The sequence below is a fragment of the Phacochoerus africanus genome, chromosome 11 (assembly GCF_016906955.1).
Source record: "Phacochoerus africanus isolate WHEZ1 chromosome 11, ROS_Pafr_v1, whole genome shotgun sequence".
Classification (NCBI taxonomy): Eukaryota; Metazoa; Chordata; class Mammalia; order Artiodactyla; family Suidae; genus Phacochoerus; species Phacochoerus africanus.
In genome coordinates this window covers 6,485,835-6,507,996 of record NC_062554.1, presented here as the reverse complement: position 1 = coordinate 6,507,996, position 22,162 = coordinate 6,485,835, and positions in this window count along the sequence as shown.

Sequence of the window (22,162 nt, the reverse complement as noted above, 5' to 3'; positions counted from 1 at the left end):
TATGAGCCAACCAAAGGGAGGTGAAATTAATCTTCACGTATTAGACGCTGGTGCCCCGCCTCCCACCCTGTCAGTCCAATTCCAACTCCAGCCAAACTGCTGCTGCAACCAGGTCTGGGTGGGTGTAGCCCCCTCGTGCTGGGGCTCCGCTGCATGGTGTTTCTCTCACTTTCTGCCCGGGGCTTCTTTGAAGCCACAGGGGGAAATGCCTGCGGGAACCCACGGGCCTCGTGCATATGAGCCCCGAAGGTGGGTGGAATGGATGCTCCGAGGGGCAGTGCTTAACTGGTGGGGGGTGAGAACTGGGGGACCAACGCTCCCCAGTTCCAAGACGTACCTTAGAAGGTCCCAGGGGCTCAAACCAACTGCTCAGCTCCGCTTCGAGCTGGTCTCCCTCCTCTGCGGCTGTCACTCCGGCTCCTACAGTGACCGGCTTGTCCCAGTTTGCCTGGGTCTCTCCCGACTTGAGCAAACGAAAGTCTTGCATCTCTGTCCCCTCTGTCCCCGGCCAACTGGTTGCCCTACCGGTTCCTCACTCCTGCACCCTCAGATCTTGCTCTCCAGGCAAGTGCTTTCTCAGGCGCTGTTTTCAGAGGGATCCCAGGCTCTGGCAACCTGTTTGGGTCTCTGGGGGTACCTGCCTGCCTCTGAGACCTGTTTCTAACCAGTTCAAAATAAGGACATCCAGTTGCAGCTGGCTGTCTCCAGAGCATCGACAAGTGAAAAAGTGCAGTTTCTGTTTCTGGTTGTTGTGAATTATTGTCTTGTGGCTTCTGCCAGATGTTCATGGGTATGAATCCCAGGAATACAGGTGGAATCTTACCTGGGAGCCTGCCTGCAGTTAAGAGCAGGTGGAAGAGCTTTGGGGCTTCTGTCTCCCGGAATGAATATTTCTAGTTTCTAGGTTAGAATTTTATGTTCTGAAGCTGGAGTGATTTTTTTTTTTTTTTTCCTGTTCAAATTAAGGCCCAGCTAAGTGAATTTTCCCTGGAGTCTCCAAGAGGCAAAACTCTAGATCGGAGGTTGTTTTCTCCCAGGAACAGGGAACTACTGCCCCCTAGAGGATAAAAAGGTAACTGGTGGTTCAGGGAAGCTGGGACAGCTGTGTATTTTTCTGAATTTATGTGCTGTTTCTTCTCCTTGAGGGGAGAAGAATGCTGCTGCTTAATCTTTAGATTGTTCAATAATTTAATAACTTCTTCTGTTGTTTGAGTGAGAGGTTGGCGTCCCTTGTAAAAGCCCAGCTCTGTTGTGTTTCAAGTGGTGTGAATTGAGGTGTTGGGAGTGGGGAACCCCAATAGATATGGAGTGGGGAACCCCAATAGATATTTCAGCCGGCTGGTTTCCAGAGGATTGGTCTGGGGAAACCACAGATAACGCAGGAATGAGTTAATTAATTAGACCTCTTCTGTAGATTTGTAGAAAATACTTCTGTAATGTCTCTCAATCTCATTGGGTTTCCTATTTGTACTTCAGGGGTTTCTGGAGACCTCTATGTAAGTTGTAGGTTTATATGAAAAGATTCAGTGTCTCCCTGGGTGGGGGTGGAGGATTAAGAACTTCAAGCCAGGAGTTCCCATCATGACTCAGCAGTTAATGAACCCGACTAGCATCCATGAGGACGCAGGTTCGATCCCTGGCCTCACTCGGGGTTAAGGATCTGGCATTGCCTTAAGCTGTGGTGTAGTCGCAGATGTGGCTCAGATCCTACATTGCTGTGGCTGTGGTGTAGGCCAGCGGCTACAGCTCTGATTTGACCTCTAGCCTGGGAACCTCCATATGCCACGGGTGCGGCCCAAAAAAGACAAAAAAAACCCAAGTTCAAGCCACACTTTCAGTACTATAAATGTGCTAGCCCTTTATGAAGAGCCCTCTAGGCTGAGAGAAAAATAAAAGAAAACCTTCCAAATTGCAAAACACCATGTAAACAAAGAGCCTTGCGCTGTAAGTTGCACTCTGTAATTTATGTTAATACATTTAAATAATTAGTCTGCAAAAGAATGAATCTTGTAATAGTTTTCAACTTGGAAAAATGACTTGCAAGTGAAAAAAAAAATGAAACTATTCCATCGAGCATGAAGACCTTTGTGCAAAAGGTAAATTTTGTATTTTTAAAATAATAAAACAGAATATGTGTAAATAACCTTGGAAAATAAACTAGGTTGTTAAGACAAATTTAAACAACGATTCCCATTTTCAAGTCTAAGCCCGTTCTTCAAAGTGTTCTTGGACTGGAAATGGGAAAATCGACGGTTTAATAGCTTCAAGGTTCCTGCTGATTTAACAAAATAAATATGCAGATCCGGCCGGATGATATGTAAATTTACGCCAAGCCAAAAATTGGGTCACAAAGGTTTTAAGAAATGCTTCAGTACTAAAAATTCTAATAAGATTCAAAGAATTCTACTACTCTGTGGAATAAATACAAGGAGGCCTTGATGCCTCTGCCAAGTGGCTGGTCCACAGCCACAGCTCTGCTCCTCCCAGGTCTGGGAATGACGGGGCTTCCTTTTGCTGCTTTCACATAAGACACCCCGCCCAGCTTACATTTTACTGAAGACAGAGATTCAGCATAGTCTTCGTTTGAATTCTCCTGCTGGGAACCCCCAAGCTCCTCCCTCTCCTCTCCAGAGTTCTCTTTTTTCCAAAGTAACTGGTCCCTTGGTTAATTATCTGGAGCGTATGACCAGTAAGTGACAGTGTGTACACAGACTACTGACCATGCACTTCAGTTTCTTAGTTTTAGTCTCTTTAAGGGTATTTTCCCCTTTAATCATGTTGATGACCCACTTTTTCCCAAAGTAAGGGAAACAAGCCCAGGCTGGTCTGACGGTGCGCTGGGTGCTCATCACGCCCCCTGGTGGCCGCACTTGTCTATGGTTTGAGTGGGTCGCGACAGGCTCCATGTTTTGTTTGTTTTTTAGGGCCACATACTCCGCATATGGAAGTTCCCAGGCTAAGGGTCCAAATAGGAGCTGGAGCCCCAGCTGCCGGGTCCACAGCAACTGCGGATCCAAGCCGCATCTATGACCTACACCACAGCTCACAGCAAGGCCACCGAACGACACCAGGGATTGAACCTGCATCTTCATGGACACGATAAAGTCCGACTCATTTCCATTGAGCCACAAGGAAACAGTCCCTAAATGTTTTTTTTTAAATTTTATTGGAATATAGTTGACGTACAAAGTTGTGTTAATTTCAGGTGTAAATAAAAAATTAATTAGTACATCAGTTATGTATATACACTTATATCCATTCCTTTTCCGATTCATTTCCTGTATGGTTGCCATACAGTACTGAGTAAATTTCCCTGTTACCGGATCTATTCTATATATAGTAGTGGGTATGTATCTCTCCCAACCCCCTAATTTCTCCCTCTCCCCCCACATTTCCCCTTTGGTAAATATAAATTTGGTTTTGAAATCTTTGAGTCTGTTTCTGTTTTGTGAATAAGTTCTTTCGTATCATTTCTTACCAGATTCCACATATTAGGGATCTCATATGATATTCGTCTTTCTGACTTCGCTTGCTCTAATAATTTCTGGGTTCATCCATGTTGCTGCAAATGGCATTATTGCCTGCTTTTTATGGCTGAGTAAATTCTGTTATGTATCTTTATCACGTCTTCTTTATCCATTTCTGTTGATGGACATTTTGGTAGCTTTCCTGTCTTGGCTATTGCAATGGTGGGCAATGAACATTGGGGTGCATGTATCTTTTCGAATTATGGTTTTCTCTAGATTCATGCCCAAGAGTGAGATTGCTGGATCATACGGTAGTTCTGAAACAGCAACACCTCTGACTCCAACCCAGCCTAAACCCAGATTGGGACTTGAACCCACGTTTTTTTTTTTTTTTTTTAAATTAGAATCACACCCCTGGTATCTGGACTTACAGAGGCTCAGCTTCTTTGTGTCTCGGCACAGAAGAAACTTGGCGAGACAAAGTGATAGGCAAGAAATAGATTTATTAAGAAAGGGTGCTTGCGAGGGATCCAAGCAGGCAGGCAAGGAGGCTGTGCCCGGAGGATTAGGTGGGCAGCAGTTTTATAATCCAAGGGGAGTGGGGGTGGGAAAGACCACCTTCCCCATTCTTCAGCCAGATGTCAGGCTTACCTCTTTAGCTCCTCCTTCGTACTGGGTAAGAGAGTATTTGACCCTGTGAAGTCAAACTAGGACTGTCAGGATGCTTATTCAAATCAGCAGAAGGCTGGTAACCTACATTTAAGATACGTTGCCTCATCTCAGGTTTTCCGTATCATGAAGGTCTTTTTTTGTTTGTTGGGTTGGTTGGGGTTTTTTTTTTTGCTCTCTCGGGGCCGCATCCACTTTAGAAGTTCCCAGGCTAGGGGTTGAGCTACAGCTGCTGGTCTACACCACAGCCACAGCAACGTGGGGTCCGAGCTACGCCAGAGCAACGCCAGCTCCTTCACCCACTGAACGAGGTCAGGGATGGAATATGTGTCCTCATCTGTGTCCTTCGTTTCCGCTGAGCCACAAGGGGCCCTCCCGGTTCTTGGTTTGAAGGATGATTAGCTTGCTGAACTTGAATGCAGGTCTCATTTTATCTTTCATTTCATGACCTGAGGCATATCTTGGGCTTTTACTGATGGTCTTACGGTTCAGCAAGCCCGCTTGGTTCTGATGCCTTTCTTGAGAGAGTATGAATTTACAGTGTCTGGTCACTGCATAGCGGTGTGTATGTATCTACCCCAAGCCCCTAAATGACCCCTTTCCCCGCTTCTATCCGCTCCTGCACTCAAACGCTTCAGCCAGCATCTCCTGCATGTTTCTCATTGTATCATTTTCTAAGGAAATACCTGGAACGATTCAGCCGTTTGAATTCTGAGAGAAAAATGTTATTTTTCTCCTGAGTGGGTATCTGGCATGTTCATTAGCTCAGCTTCCCCCGCAGCACAGGCCAAGGCTGGGTTTCCCAAGACGAACGTGGGGGACCAACCACCGATTCTGTCTTACCCTCACCCTTGGGGCGTGTCCTCTGTTGGTTTTGTTTGACTGAGAATCATGCCAGGCGTCAAAATCCTGGACTCTCGAGCAGCAGGGGCCCCTGCGAATCCTCGCGGTTAAGAGAAAGAATGTGCTCGGGGTAGGAATGTGCGTTTTGTAGGATCCTGCTCGCTTGAGGAATTAATCTTCGAGCGAGTGTAACCGAGGCCCTCACGGCCAGGATGGGGCTGGATGGAACAGATTCGGACATTGAAGTCAGCTGCTGTTTGTGATTTGGAAATTGGGGGGGGGGGGGGGCGGGAGAAGAAGGGCCAGCCGTCCAGTCTTGCCTGTGTGCCTCCTTTATCTGATGGACGGACATCTGCCTTTTTTGTCCCCGAGGTATTTTATAACAATGCGCCTTTATCAACTCGGAGTTTTACAGGCTAAGTTCGCCAACAGACAGACGTAAAATGGAAAAGTAAATAAACAGCAGGAAATGAAATGCTCGTACCTGTGCCCTGAATCGTCTCAGGCGAGGCCACGTTTTGATAAAATAAATTATACTGTGCATTTTAGTTAAAAGCGTCGTCTTCTTGCATTTACCTCAGTGGGAAATGGACATGCAAGTGTGATATTTTAGCCCCTACAATACTTTGAACGTAACTTCTTCCTTTCCCCCCACCAAAAGCTAAAGGAAGTGGAAATTGCAAGTTTCCTGATTATTGATTATCAGTTACACTAATAGGTAGGCGTATGCACATGAGGATTAAACGAAATGGACTTCTTTTAAAGAATCAAGAGTTTATAAATTGTTGCTTGTACTACTCTATTTCTCTTACAAATGCTTATAATCAATAATCATTGATTGTTATCATTGTATGTTTTCTAAAATCTGTAAATGATTCTGAATCATAGGTGATGAAATATTAAGCTAATTACTAGGTTACTATGGTTTATCTGGAGATTTTTTTTGTCTGGCCGCGCCCACAGCGTGTGGAAGTTCCTGGGCCAGGGATCGAACCTGCGCCGCAGAAGTGACCCCGGCCCCTGCGGTGACAATGCTGGATCCTTAATTGCTGTGTTATAAGAGAACTTCTCTGGAGATTTTGAAAGACATTAAAATCCAGAGAAACGGAAAATAAAGTATGTGGTTACCATATAATCCCCAGGCACATTTCTAACCTGTGTGTTATTTTCTACGGACAAACACATTTGGTCTTTGAGATACTCCAATTAAGAGGGTAAATTAAACAAAGCAAATAAACATTGCTGTATTATAAGGGTGATAATATTATGATTAAAAAGCTAGACATTTTCGTTTCAGCATATTGTTTGGACGATATGTGAGTATGTGCTTAACCTGCGACGTTTGGCTCACATTTGAAGGGGATCAGGATATGGTCCCCCAAAATCTGCCACTTTAGCATAATAGCTATTTTGAGCCGAGGCATTTGAGTTCCCGGGACCTGTTATCTGCTAAAAGCAGAGTCTCCCAAGAGAACTCAAGTGTCATAAATCCCTGCCCTGGGAGCAAGTTGGATCTTGGAGGCTAGAAACTGGCGCCGCATCCATCCAGATCTCCTTAGAAAGACTGTCCTGTCTCCGGTCTGTTCTCCTAAGGGGCCTGTTTATCTCTAAAAAGTTGTTTGTTTTTAAGTGCCCTTTCTTCCCCTCCTCTGCAGCTACTCAGTTAGCTATAGAAGCCTGAATTTTTTTTTTTTTTGTCTTTTGTCTTTTTAGGGCCCCACCTGCAGCACATGGAGGTTCCCAGGCTAGGGGTCCAGTCGGAGCTGTAGCCACCAGCCTACACCAGAGCCACAGCAATGCGGGATCCAAACCGCATCCGCAACCTACACCACAGCTCATGGCAACGCCGGATCCTTAACCCACTGAGCGAGGCCAGGGATCGAACCCACAACCTCATGGTTCCTAGTCGGATTCGTTAACCACCGAGCCACCACAGGAACTCCAAAGCCGGAGATTTTTACTCATCACCAGTACTGCATAGATGCGTGTTACACCTAGAAGTAAACCCTTTTTCTCTCCTTGATCTGTCTTTCGTCAGTTTAATTCCCAGGCTCCAGTGACTGGACAGAAGGGAGTAGTTCCCCCCACTCCACATTTAGGCGGCCTGTTGGGGAAGGGGTCCTAACTGCAGAAGGTCAGGGCCTAGAGGGGGGAGTGGGGCAGGCAGCCAGGCCCGTGGCCTGGGCGACTGCGGCTTGATTCTGTGGGGCCCTGCGAGCTTTATGAAGTGAGGCTCAGGCTCGTCCACCTGTGAGACCAAATAGAGACATTTGCCTCCTCTGGCTTGTGACCTCCATTGGTTAAGGGTTGTCCCCGTGGAAGTGGCACTTCCCTGCCCTTCCGGCTTGCACAGGCCTGAGGGGAACGTGGATTCTCCCAGGCTTCCAGGGCCCTGTGTTAGATTAGATGAGAAGCAAGAGGCCGAGCACATCTGGGGAGAGTGTGTCAACAGGAGCCGGCAGGGGACAGTTCCCTGCAGATGTGGTGGGACTTGTGGGCGAGGCGGAGAGAATCTGAGGTGGTGCGCACGCATACAGCACAGGTAGGGGCTGAAAACCCCTCCCGAACAGTGACGGGTGGCTCAGAGGAAAGGAAAACGGCCTTGGGTTATGCAGTCCGCTGGTAACATGGGGTAGTGAGATTTCCTCTCTATTTTCTGCTCTGGTAGCAAAATCTGTACTTCCTGAATCTGCAGTCTCACTTCTTAAATTCTGCTCACGGGAGTTCCCATTGTGGCTCAGAGGAAACAAACCTGACTAGCATCCACGAGGATGTGGGTTCGATCCCTGGCCTCGCTCAGTGGGTTAAGGATCCGGCCTTGCCGTGAGCTGTGGTGTAGGTCACAGACATGGCTTGGATCCAGCATTGCTGTGGCTGTGGTGTAGACTGGAAGCTACAGCTCTGATTCAGCCTCTAGCCCAGGAACTTCCATATGCCATGGATGCAGCCCTAAAATAACAACAACAACAAAAATTCTGTTCACGTTTGTATTGGTTCTCACCGTGCTTTTGAGTACTCCATGACCTTAGACAATTGTGAAAAAATACCCACTATTTCCTCACTAGGGAAGGAACGAAAATTTCTTTTCCTTCCTTCCTTCCCTTGATTGCAGCATATGGAAGTTCCCAGGCCTGGGATCCTATCGGAGCTGCAGGTGCCGGCCTATGCCGTGTCTGTGACCTACACCACAGCTCAGGGCAATACGGCATCCCCGACCCACTGAGCGAGGCCAGGGATCAAACCCGCATCCTCATGAATCCTAGCCAGGTTCTTAACCCACTGAGCCACAACAGGAACTCCGGAACTAAAATTTCCTCTGGTCTCATTTTACCTTTTATTGTGACGGCCATAAAATACCTTTTCTCTGATGAATAACTCAGTAGGCTTTGGCCATTTCCTCTTCTCAGACACTTCTGTTCTCATTTTTAATCAACTGGCATCTCCCAGCATCTCTTTCAGATGTTGCTTCACTCTAAGATCGGGCTCTGTATTCATGGCCTTTGGGGACGGAGCAGGGCATCTTTTTGCCCAGATCACCCTCAGTGTGCCCTAGATGGCCGGGAGGCAGCACCAAGGGTTTCTCGTTCCCTGGGCCCATCACCCTGAGCCTGACATCCATAAACACACGGAATCCAGAAATGGTGAGCATATGTTGGAATGCACAAGAATTCTCAGCACTTTGCAACATTATTATAAGAACTATATGTTTTTCAAGACTACAACGTGGGAAAAAGCTGTTAAGATGAGAAGAGAGACTTAACTCCTATTTCCCCCCCGCCGCCACCCCTCCGAAACCGGCCCCAGCTTGGGAAAAGATAATTTTATACCCATGAATAGATTTTAATAACTGCATGCACTTTTAAAGCAAGTCCAGGTGCAAGCATTGACACAATGTCTGTTGGCAAAGAGTTCTGCAGCTTTTCTAAAGGTTTATTTTTAAGCTTGGATTAACCTTGTCTATGAATAATTTGTAAAGCCCTGTTGATTCAGGCAGGCCTTTATTTATCTGGAATCAGAGAAGGTGGTGAAACTTCAAAATGGAATTCTGGAGCTCCCGTCGTGGCTCAGAGGTCAGTGAACCCGACTAGCATCTGTGTGGATGCGGGTTCGATCCCTGGCCTTGCTCGGTGGGTTAAAGATCCAGCATTGCCATGAGCTGTGGTGTAGGTCGCAGATGCGACTTGGATCCTGTGTTGCTGTGGCTGTGGTGTAGGCCGGTGGCTTCAGCTCTGATTCAGCCCCTAGCCTGGGAACCTCCATAGGCTGTGGGTGTGGCCCTAAAAAGACAAAAGACCAAAAAAAAAAAAAAAAGCCAGAAAACAAATGGAATTCTAAAGAAGATGAACTCGTCAGGGTTTAAGGAGAAACGGGACTAGAGGGGCCAGACACCCTCCTGAGCATGACATTGCCACCAGTGAAGACCAGGACTCTGCACCTGATCCAGCTATGGGGGGCCTGTGCAATTTTTGGTTCCTCCCCCACGGGCACTCCCCGGCTATACCATTTGTGGGCAAGGGGATGTTGTGTCAGTTATTTCAAAGCACTAAGGATGCACATCTAAGCATTCTATACCCAGTGCACCTGACCGCCATAGACAGAGGAATGGCAAAGGCTGTTGACTGAGATCACGTATCGTTTGTCACAGGAAGATGTGGCTGGAACTTCCTTGGAAGGGACCCTGTTAAGCCTTGCTAAGTGCTACCTGGCTGACAGGTGCCAGAGACTTTCATCTTCGATTCCATGTTCTCACTCAAAGAAAATATCCCCCATCCATCGAACAGCCTTTGGCTATGAATCTCTGCTTTTCTAACCACAAGGACCAAGGGCTTCTCAGTGGAGGTCCAGGGAGGATAGGACAGCTTCCAGGAAACTCCTGGCCGTCGTACAGAGCCGCAGGCTGGTCCTCTGTTCTAACCCCGATCTGCGCTTCGTTGGATTTCTATGTGAATAACGATGAAATTTGACTTCTCCTTCAGTCATACTCCCAAATCAGTTCCAAGTGGGTTGGTGATCTACATGTGACAAAATAACAAGCCTTCTAGAGGATGACGTTGGAAAAAGTCTTAATCTTGGAATAGAGAAGATTTTCTTAAACTGGGCACAGTAAGCACCCACCATAAAAAAAGAGAATAAATGGGACAACATTAAAATGAAAAACTTCTATAAAAGCAATACCTTTAAGAGAGTGAAAAAGTAAGCCACAGCATGGGTAATGATATTTGCAACATATATAGCCAAAACAGGGCTCGTTTAAAGAATAAATAAAGAACTCCAGCATATGAATAAGAGAAATACTCAAAACCCAGTGGACAACTGGGCAGTAGGCATGAATGTCCCCTCACAAAAGCGGATATCAAAAGATCAGTAAGCACGGGAAAAAAAAACCCAACTTCAGCGGATATCAGGAAAATGCAAATAAAACCACAATGAGATACCCACGAGAATGGCCAGATTTAAAAGATCAGCAAAAGCAAGTATTGATGACAAAATGGAGCAGTCGGAGCTTCATTTGCTTCTGGTAGGAGTGTAGACTAATAGAACCATTCTGGAAGATTCTTTGGCTGTATCTACTAAAGCTGAACACCAGCTTATGAGATATGTGTATATCATATGTCCCAGTAGACCAGCTCCTAAGTATGTACCCAACAGAGCTGAGTGACGTGTAAAATCATGTGTACACAGGTAGACGGTGTGTATACGCCATGTACAATGATGTTCAGTGTAGCATTATTCCAAACAGCTCAAATTTGGAAAGATCAACATGGGCAGCAGAATATGGGCAAATAAATCATCATATATCCACACCATGGAATATAATAGAGCAATGAAAATGGAAAAAAGTAATACCCTTAAAGGTCAGCCTTCAGAAAGCTCCTGGTCCATGCCACTCCCTCTCCCTTGGCAACCACGAGTCTGTTCTCTCTGTCCTTGAGTGTGTTTCTGTTGTGTAGATAGGTTCCTTTGGGCCATATTTTAGATTCCTCATGTAAGTGGTATCATATGGCATTTGTCTTTCTCTTTCTGACTTATTTCACTCAGTATGAGAGTCACTAGTTGCATCCATGTTGCTGCAAATGGTATTCTTTTGTTCTTTTTTATGGCTGAGTAGTATCCCATTGTGTATTTGTACCACTTATTTTTTTCTTTTTTTGCTGTTTAGGGCCGCACGTGAGGCACATGGAGGTTCCCAGGCTAGGGGTCTAATCGGAGCTGCAGCTGCCAGCCTGCACCACAGCCACAGCAATGCCCGATCTGAGCCTCATCTGCGACACCACAGCTTGTGCCAATGCCGGATCCTTAACCCACTGAGCAAGGCCAGGGATGGAACCTACAGCCTCATAGATACTAGTAGGGTTCTTAACCTGCTGAGTCACAATAGGAAGTCCCAATAAAACCCATGAAGTTAACGCAGTTCCCTCCTCTACCCCCCGTTCCCTGGATTTTAGTCCAGGTCTACCTCTTCTGGGTTGGATGCCTGGACATCCTCTTCTGCACCTTAGTTGCCCCATTTGTAGAATGAAGACAATGCATTTATTCAATAAAGGTTTCCTAAGCCCTTAATATATGCCAGGCATTGTTCCAAGTGCTTGGGACTGATCGGTAAGGTAAATACACAGAGATCCTTGCCCTCTTGAAGCTTAAAATCTAGAAATGGGGGCGAGACAGGCAACAAACAAATAAATGGTATAGGATGCTTGCAGGTATACCTGCCATGGCAAAAAGAATACATAGAGCAGGACAAGAAGGACTAGGAGTGTGGAGCAGGCATGTTGCGATGTGAAATATATATATTATTTTGTGACAAATGCTAAGGAGAAGCATAAAGCAGGAGGTGTGTTTGTGCGTGTGTTGTGTGTGTGGGAATTACAATCTCGGATCAACGTGGCATATGCCTCACGGAGAAGGAGGCCTTTGAATAAAGACCTGGAGTAGGCTGTCAGCCAGGCAGATATCTGGGGGAAGTAAACTCCAGGCACCAAGATCTCAAATCAAAGCCTCTGAAGCTGAGAATATGACAAAAACGTGCCTCTGCGTCTCCGAAATTCCAAGGAGGTTGGTGCAGCTGGAGCGGTGGGAGCGCAGAAGAAGAGGCGCTCCGAATATTTACGGGCTGTCACATCAGATATGGCTCTTTCGGAACATCGTGAGGACTTTGGCTGTTAGCCACCGAGGATGTGAGCAAAGAAAGGACATTTTTAGACTCAGCCGTTGTGGTGGGTGAGAGTAGGATCAGGAGGTGAGTGAGGAGGTTGTGTCCGTGCAGGTCCTGTGAGGGAAGCTGGCTCTGCTCAGGTGTTTTACGCAGAAAGAGATGCCATAGACGGAAGGAGACGCGTGCGAAACTGTTGAAAGGGCTGGAGGAGCAGAGGGCAGGGGTCCCCCTGGCACAGGACCTTGAAGTCTCACCTCTGTGATGAAACCCAAGTGGCAGAAAACCGTTCTCCTCTGGCACTTCCCGCTGTGTCCACAGCTGGTTCTCACCTCCACGGAGCTGGTGGAGAGGCCTCGCAAGGCACAGGGAGCCCAGGCTCTCACCCCCAACAGAGTCCCGTCCGCCTGCCTTTGCCCCTGGCCGTCACAGCGGCAAAAGGATGACCTCCACTTCCCACAACACGACACTTCTGTGTCGTGTGTGTGTGATTGTCCTTAGGCACTAACTGACACGTCCTAGTGGCAGTGGTGTCTAGGAAATGTGGTGGGATTTTTTGCTTGTTTGTTTTTGTTTCTTTGCTTTTCAAAGCCACGCCTGAGGTAAATAGAAGTTCCCAGGCTAGGGGTCGAATCTGAGCTACAGCTGCCAGCCTACACCGCAGCCACAGCAAGGTGGGATCCGAGCCGAATCCGTGATGGACCCCGCAGCTCACGGCAACGCCAGATCCTTAACCCACTGAGCGAGGCCAGGGATCGAACGTGCATCCCCATGGATACTAGTCAGATTGGTAACCTGCTGAGCCACAGTGGGAACTCCTGGAAATGAGGTTTTTTTTTTCCCACTGTACAGCAAGGGGGTCAGGTTATCCTTACATGTATACATTACAATTACGAAATGAGGTTTTTATCATCCATCCTCTGCAAGAGTGAGGAGAACAATGAGGGGTTTGAGAAAGACAGTCTGGTTACTGTCTGCAGCAGAGATCCCTGAAATCACCCAGGTGAGGAATAGCTGGGGCTGAGACCAAGGTCATAGCGGGCAGTGGCGACAGGTGGTTGTGTTGGATCTGGTATACAGTTGGCAGGTAGAAGCAGCACACTTGGCTCATGGACCAGATGTGAGGCATGAGGGCAAGAGAGGCGTCAAGGCTCGCTCTGAGTTCCTTAGCTGCAGCCTTGGAAGGTCATGCTCCAGTTAGAGCAGGACGGCGAGGGCAGCCATCAGGGGCATTTTACTTGCCATTCATGAGTTCCGGGGGGGCACACGGAGACGCTTCAGCAGGTAAGTGGGATACGGGATTACAGATGGAAGGTGTGGCGCTCTCTGTGGCTGATCTGGAAAACCTCAGCTTCATAAACAGGGGCCAAGATGAGACTGGCCCTTACGGTTCCCAGGCAGAAAGGGGTGATGAGGCTGTGAATGTTGAGGTGAGAGATCCATCAAAACGAACGTGTCTGGGGCTCCCCCTTGAACCCTTCCTGCTGGAACTTTGTGAACCAGGGTGTATAACCGATCATCCTAACAATCGGACCCTTGTGACTATGACATCACATTGTCCCTAAGTAAATAAGCCCTGTCTGTGCCTCATGATCCCGGGGAGCAGTTAGGACCTAAGGCACCTCTGGCTTCTCCCACCTGCCCCTCCAGGCTGGCATCGGTGAACCCACAACAAGCAGCCAGATCCTGCCACGAGCTGAGCCAGACTCCCACAAGCATCGTTGCTCTGGGCTATCACAACCTTATTTCCTAAAGCAGCCCCTCCAGTGGCTTCTCCATGAAACCTTGGCTGGTCTTCGTCTTTGCCCCCTCCATTTTCTTCTCTTGCTCTTTGCGCTTCAAGCTCCAGCCCATAACCCCTGAAAACCTTCTGGCTTTTCAATCAGCAGAAACATTCCCCCAGAAAATACATGTCTCATTTCTTCCCAGAATCCCCCTGATGGTGAACAATCGTAGTGGAAACTACTGGACAGGTTGTTGAGTCTGGGTATGGCTGGGGTGGACGAGACCCCTGGTGCCCAAGAGAACAGGAGAAGCCTGAACACAGACCCTTGTCTTCTGCCGTTTAGGGTTTGTGTTTAAGTCCAGTCACAATTTATTGAGCAGACTAAGGAGAAAGCAAAGGTGTCTTCAGAATGACTCTGAATCCCAGCGGGCTCCTCCCTCATAGGGCAGGTGTTCCAAGGAGGCCCGAGCCTCCGCCCACGGCTGACCTCTCCTGCAGGTTCCTGTCTGATGGGCGGACAGGCAATGATTGGAACAAAAAGGAGTTTGTGCAAGTGCGATCGTGCAAAGGGAAAAGCAGAGGCGGCGGAAGAGAGAGAGGTCTGATGGAACCCATAGAACGAGGTCTGGTCGGTGGATGTTTGGAGGCAGTAGAAAAAAGAAAAAAAAAGATAAGAGGCCTCCCACACTCTGAACTCATGCATTGCTGAACTGAATGAAAACCAGTGCCAGAGCGGGCACTGGTGTGGAAATAGTAGAGTTTACGTCACCGTATTGCTTAGTAAACAGCACATCCGCTATGGCCTCAAACCCTCCTTCTTAGGATGTTAGATAAACGGGGGCCACTGAAAGGAAAATGTAAGAACCAAAGGTATGGGAGTTCCATTGTGGCTCAGCAGGTTAATGTCCTGATGTTGTCTCTGTGAGGCTGCAGGTTCAATCCCTGGCCTGGCTCAGTGGGTTAAGGATCCATCATTGCTATAAGCAGCAGCATAGGTCACAGATGCCGCTCAGATCTGATGTGGCTGTGGCTGTGGCATAGGCTGCAGCTGCAGCTCCAATTTGACTTCTGGGAATGTCCATATGCCACAGGTGGGGGTCGTTTAAAAAAAAAGAAAAAAGAACCAGAGCTGTAGAGAAGTATGGGGGAGTTTCCGCTGTGGCACAGTGGAGATGAATCTGACTAGTATCCATGAGGAGGCAGGTTCGATCCCTGGCTTCGCTCAGCGGGTTAAGGATCCAGCTTTGCTGTGAGCTGCCATGTAGGTGGCAAACACAGCTCAGATCCCACGTTGTTGTGGCTCTGGCGTAGGCCAGCAGCTGCAGCTCTGATTTGACCCCTAGCCTGGGACTCTCCATATGCCACGGGTGCGGCCCTAAAAATAAAAGAAAAAAACAAAAAAGCAAAAAAAGAACCAGAGGTATGTAATCTCATGCAGCTTCAAATCTAGGATGAGATTATGGCTTAAATAGCGACAGCTTGATAAGGTCTAATGGCCAATCTTTTAGGTATAAAGTAATATTCCATTTCAATTTGCATGTCTATTGTGGTTTATATAAAAAGGAACATTTTTAAATGTCGGTTTTTCTCACTGATTCATTGCCTGTTGATGTGTTTTCCAGACTTTTTTGTTTGTCTTTTTGTTGACTTAACAGATGTTCTTTCCATGTTATAAATCTTGCAAAGATCTTTCCTGGTCTGCTTCTGCATTTTAAGTTTGTTTGCAGTATCTTTTGTCGTTGAGCAGTTTACATGTTTGACACTGGCTTCATTTACTAGCTGTGTTAAAGGAAAAATTCGATTTATGGAAGCGTTTCCCGAGGAGGTAGTAAAATAGAATGTTTTATTTTTTTCACGAGTGGTTCTTTCCTGCTGAAGTTGATAATCATGAATTTTTTTAGGACCCCTGTATGCCAGATTCTAACTGAAGACTCTGGTTCTAACCAAAGAACCGTAGACTGTATCGTTGCCAGCGGCGTGTGGACCTCTGGACTCCATCCCTCTTGTCTGGAATGCTAGTTTTCACTGCTTCATCAGCATAACCCCTCAACACCTCCACAGTCCCCGGTGCCCCCACTCTGTTCCCTTCCCTTGTTTCTTATGTTTGTTTTGCTCTTCCACCAATTACAGCACCTCTCACTGCCCCGACCAGAAAATCGGAAAGTCATAGGATTTACATCAGAGAATTATGATGAGGAGTCTTACTCTGAGGTAAGAAATATCTTCCTTCTCTGAAGTTCAAAAAAAATTCTTCTCTATGTTTGGTAATAGTTTTGGGAGTGGATTTTTCATATTTAGGCCTTTAATTTCTTTGTGATTATTTGCATGTATGGTGCAATATAGGACTCCAATTCCTTTATTTTTTTAATTTTTATTTAAAATTTGTTATTATTATTTTTTTTTGCAAAAAATAGACTTATTAGGATAGGACACTTGTGAGAGATGCAAGCAGGCAGGCAAGGAGGCTCTGCCTATTTTTATTTTTATTTTTTATTTTTGTCTTTTTAGGTTGCACCCACGGCATATGGAGGTTCCCAGGCTAGGGGTCGGATGGGGGCTACAGCTGCTGGCTTACACCACAGCCACAGCCACAGCCACGCCGGAGGCTTAACTCACTGTTTGAGGCCAAGGATCGAACCTGCATCCTCATGGATACTAGTCAGATTCATTTCTGCTGAGCCACAGTGGGAACTCCCAGTTCCTTTTTTCGTTTTCTGTCATGTGGAGAGCCATTCGTCCCAATACCATGCAATGACTCATCCTGTCATAGAGAAGAACACATCTGACTCCATATTAGACCTGTTCCTTTTACTTTAACCTTCTTTTTTTTTTTTTTTTTTTTTTTTTGCCATTTCTTGGGCCGCTCCCGCGGCATATGGGAGGTTCCCAGGCTAGGGGTCGAATCGGAGCTGTAGCCACCCGCCTACACCAGAGCCATAGCAACGCGGGATCCAAGCCGAGTCTGCAACCTACACCACAGCTCACAGCAACACCGGGTCCCCAACCCACTGAGCAAGGGCAGGGATCGAACCCGCAACCTCATGGTTCCTAGTCGGATTCGTTAACCACCGAGCCACGATGGCAACTCCTGACCTTCACATTCTATTGCCTTTGCTATAAGTTTAGAATGTTGCCTGGAGTTCCCATCGTAGGTCAACGGTTAATGAATCTGACTTGCATCTATGAGGATGCAGGTTCGATCCCTGGCCTCTCGCAGTGGGTTGAGGATCTGGCATTGCCATGAGCTGCGGTGTGGGTCGCAGAAGCGTCTCAGATCTGGTGTTGCGGTGGCTGTGGTGTAGGTCAGCGGCTGCAAGCTCCAATTTGACCCCTAGCCTGGGAACCTCCATATGCTGTGGGTGTGGCCCTAAAATAGAAAAAAAAAAAAAAAAAAGAATGTTGCCTATAGCCTGAAATATACAGGATAACCCTTTCTCAAGGCTCTGACCCTTAAAGATCTAACACCCTTCCATTCTCAGAGAGGTAAAAAGTTGCAGAACGGAGAATAGCATTCATCCTGTTGGAGGTTTACAGGAACCTTGTGACTTGACCTGGGTGCACAGACAGAAGAACAAAGGATTCTCACACCAAGAAGTTTGCAACAACCAGTCCCCTCCCTCCCTCCCCTTTTAGAATAAAAGAAGCCGGATTCTCACTCCAGTAAGATGGCTGATGGTTCTTCGGGGCACGAGTTCCCCATCTTCTCAGTCTGCTGGCTTTTTGTCCCAGGTCAGGGATTGAAGCCCAGCTACAGCAGTGACAACACTGAATCCTTGGCTGCTAGGCCAGTTAAGCTGCCTTTCCAAATAAAGTCACACTTCCTTTTGTCCCAACACCTCCTCTCTTGATTTATGGGCCTGTCGTGGGACAGGGTAAGCTTGGACTTGCTAACTGTCCTGGCCTCCTTGGTTTGTGAGACTCCCCTGCCGCATCTGGAGGGCTGGACTTGCTCGGGTCTTCTTCTTGAGCTTTTGTTCTCTCTGAGATCTTTTTGTCTGTTATCATACCATTTTATGATATGATTTTACTTAGGATTTCTCTGTAATTTGTCTCAGTAGCTGGTAGGCCAAGAGCAGGGGGATTCTTTTTTTTGCTTTTTTTTTTTTTTGCTTTTTAGGGCCGCACCCGCAGCATATGGAGGGTCCCAGGCTAGGGGTCCAATTGGAGCTACAGCCGCCAGCCTGCACCAGAGCCATAGCAACGCAGGATCCAAGCCACATTTGCGACCTACACCACAGCTCACGGCAACGTCGGATCCTTAACCTGCTGAGTGAGGCCAGCTAGCAAACCTGCGTCCTTGTGGATACTAGGTGGGTTCATTAACCACTGAGCCAAGACAGGAACTCCAAGAGCAGGGATTCCTCCACAGGGAGTGGTAAGTCCTCTATCCTCTGAGTCATACCCAGCCTTGGTCCAGGCTCGGGGGCTAGATGTCCTGGCTCTCTGCACATCAGCATGTGCCTGTCTATTTCCACAGGGATAATTGAGTGAGAAGCAAGGAATAGATTTGGGAGCTATTATTAAACTTAGGTGGCAGAGCTTGGTAAGTGCTGCGATTTCTAGGGGGCAGTGTGGGAAGAGGGATTGATCTGAGACAGCTCTTGTGTTTCTGGCTCCATGAATCTGGGCTTCAGGAATACCTGTGACAAGGGTAAGACATGAACCGCCTCAGCTGTGAAAATGCCAGCATTGAATCGAAGGCTTTGGGAGAACGCCTTGAGCGAGTTATACAACCTGTAGAAATACAGCGTTAAGCAAGGTGTGATTATAACTGGTTTTTTCTTTGGATTATAACATTCAGCACAACGAAGTTGCATTTTTAAGATTGCTGACAGTGCATAAAAACATTGCTTTTTAATCACAGCCAAGTGTCACGGGGCTGGGGACTTGGGAGATGCGAAGATGGAGCCTACACTGTTGCAGTCAGATCCTGCAGGTCCCTCAGAGGTCTTAGGCGACATGTGCACTGACGTGGACTCCAAAAATGATCCTGTGTCCCAGCCCCTCCGAATACAGTCATCCCTCAATGATTGTGGGCAATTGGTTCCAGGAGCCCTGCAGATGCTAAAATCCAAGGATGCCCAAGTCCCTTCTATAAAATGGCATAGTATTGGCATATCTATCAAATCATCCTCGAATTCCTTATAATAGCTCATACCATGTAAATCCCGTGTAAATAGTTATAAATACCATATAAGTCCAATGTAAATAGCTGCTGGGTGCATGGTAGATTCAAGTTTTGCTTTGTGGAAATTGCTTCAATTTTCCTCCCCGTATTTTCAATCCGTGGTTGGTTGAGCGGGTGAATGTGAAAGTCCGATGCTCTGCTGATGCTGGCAAGCCAGTCGGCTCCCTGCCCCTTTGCCTCCCCTCCCCCATCCCTCTTTACAAACCCCCAGGCAGAACCAGGCACCAGGCCCTGGAGGGTTACAGCTCATCAGGGAGGAGCAGCGGGACCAGGTGGCAAGGCAGCAGCAGAAGGAACGTAGGGCTTTCTCTGGGTCCTGCCGACAGAGGAAGAGAAGGAAGGGTTCTCTATAGGGTTGCTCAAGATGGGAGCCTCCCAAGCTTTTTGAGCTTTACATTATGATCAAATCCCAAGAGGGGGAGTTCCTGTCGTGGCTCAGCAGAAAGGAATCTGACTAGCATCCATCCTTGGCCTCGCTCCGGGGGTTAAGGATCCAGTGGTGCTGTGAGCTGTGGTGTAGGTTGCAGGCGTGGCTTGGATCTGGCGTTGCTGTGGCTGTGGTGTAGGCCAGCAGCTGTAGCTCTGATTTGACCCCTAGCCTGGGAACCTCCATGTGCTGCAGGTGTGGCCCTAAAAAAAAACCCAAAACTAAGAGGTTGGGCTCTAGGGACGCCATATACTTGGCCAGCAACTAGACTCTCCTCCTGCCTTTCATGGACTCCTAAGGTACTCAGGGACCCCGGGGAAAGGGTGGACCATAAGGACGCACCCATTTGGTTCTGAACTTAAGATCACCTCAAGCTGAATGAGCTCTCAGGCCTGATGGGCCCCTCAGCCTCTCCCACAGCCCCATGTACCATGATATATGTACCTGGCTCAGGGAGCCTTTCCCTACCCGAGGCCCGTGGCTCCCTGGCCATTGTGGGGCCCTTCCGTGCTTGTCTTTGTCTACCCAGGAAGGTGTTTCTGGGTCTGGACCTCATGTAGGTTCATCTTTTGCACCAACGTAGATACTCTCTCCTCTCCTAACCAGTCTTAACTGGAGTCTGACTCTTGGTGGGATCTGGCTTCCTCTCCTGGGGTCTTCAGCCTGCCTCAGTTTGAATGAATACCAACTCCAGTCCAGCTTTCTGCTGCTGGATGGTTTACGTGGCCATCAGACTTTCCTTAGGCTTGATCCAAATTAAAAATTCCTCTCTGTAGAAGCATGGAGTGCCCCAGTAGACACGCTCTGTGGTCCCATTTCCACTCTGAATAGTTCTCTTTTTTTCCAGGATCCGTTTAGAGCCTAAGGACTAATTTGGTTGAAACTTGTGCACTTGGTCCCTAGGCAGCTCGCTTCCACTTCTGGCTGGATCCTGGCATCTCAACAAAACTTAACTTACTTCAACAGCAGGTACTGGGGCCCTGATTCAAGCCGGGAATTAATGTCAGGCTCTGGATGCAAGCAGATCAGCGAGAAAATAGCTCTGGCATTAAAATGATCCCCAGACTTTAAAAACATGGTTATCATAGAGATGGAATGCCTGAGACATGCACAAGGTTCTCCCTGGAAAAAAGACAGTACTTGTTAAGCAATGTCTATGTGCCAGGCAGTAAGTGATAGACTTCTCTCTTAATTCTCCCAGAAACACTACTGTGTATTTATTATTTGTGTCTCCATTTTGCAAAGGAAGCAATTGAGGCACAGATTGGAGGTAACTAGGCCAGGGTCACAGGGCCCGTGGTGGTTGAGCCTGGGTTACCACTGAGGCCATCTGACCCCAGACCTGGGGCCTGGATCATAAATTTTGCCTGAAATTATCAATGAAGGCTTACCATTGGAAGTGGTATTTGAGCGACATCTTAAAAGGCAAGTAGTGAACTAATAGTGTCTTAGCCTGGATGAAGATGACATGAATCAAAGACCCCAGGCCGGAAGGAACAATCTGTGTAAATGCACCGAAACCTGAGAGCCAGGGCACCTTGGGAAAGGTTGGGTAAAGGAGAGGCTGCTCCTGGTGGCACTTCTCAACTATCCCGGGGCTGGAGACGTAAGGCTTTCTCTGTGCTTTCCATGGCTAGAGAAAGACATCTCTGATCTGCCTTCGCAGAGGTTTGTATGCTCTGGTTTTCGCATCTCTAACCTCCATCAGGCCAGGTATCACCTGTGCGTGTGGCCTCCTACATGGACCACTCATGCAAAACCTTTCAGATACTTTTATTTATTTTTTTTTTGTCTTCATCTTGGGGCCTCACCCGCAGCATATGGAGGCTCCTAGGCTAGGGGTCAAATCAGAGCTGTAGCCGCCGGCCTACACCATAGCCATGGCAATGCAGCATCCAAGCCACTTCTGCAACCTACAGCACAGCTCACGGCAATGCTGGACCCTTAACCCACTGAGCGAGGCCAGGGATCGAACGTGTGTCCTCACGGGTGCTAGTCAGATTCGTTTCCCCTGAGCCACGACAGGAACTCCCCAAACCTTTCATATCTTTGATCTCTTTGGCTCCAATACTGTTCATTTCCTCTTCTTTCTAGCCACCCGCTTTGATGGAAATGTCTTCTAACCTACTCAGAACCTGCAAACTATCCACACTGGGGATCTCAAGGTCCAGCAGCCTCATCCTCCTTTCTGGCCACACACTTTTCCCTCTCTTTCTCCTGGAACACCTCCTGGAAATACCAGTTCCCTGACCTCCATTGATCACCACGGCCCCTGCTGCAGTTCAGGCACCTGGATATTTGTCTGGATTCCTTCAGTGGCCACACCATTCTGCCTAGAATCAGGTTTCCCAACTCCCCTAATCCTTGTCATTGCCACACGCTCTGGTTCTTTCCATGACTTGTGTTCCCTGGTGCCCAGCAGGTCTTTTGGCCCAGTGGGGAGGTTGGAGGCTTAGCTGGACTGGCATTGCCAGGAGTCTCCAGGCCTGAGTTCTGATTTCTATTCTGGAACACCAGTTCTTTATCAGGGACTGTTGACAGTTGTCTGCTCTGGGCAGCTTCTGGTAAAATAGCACTCCCCTCCGGGTGGTCCCGCCACTCCCATCTCAAGCACAGACCTTGACTCACCTGAACTCCTGACCTTGGAAGTCGTCCGTCCTCCAATTACTTTTCAAGCTATTATAGAAATTAC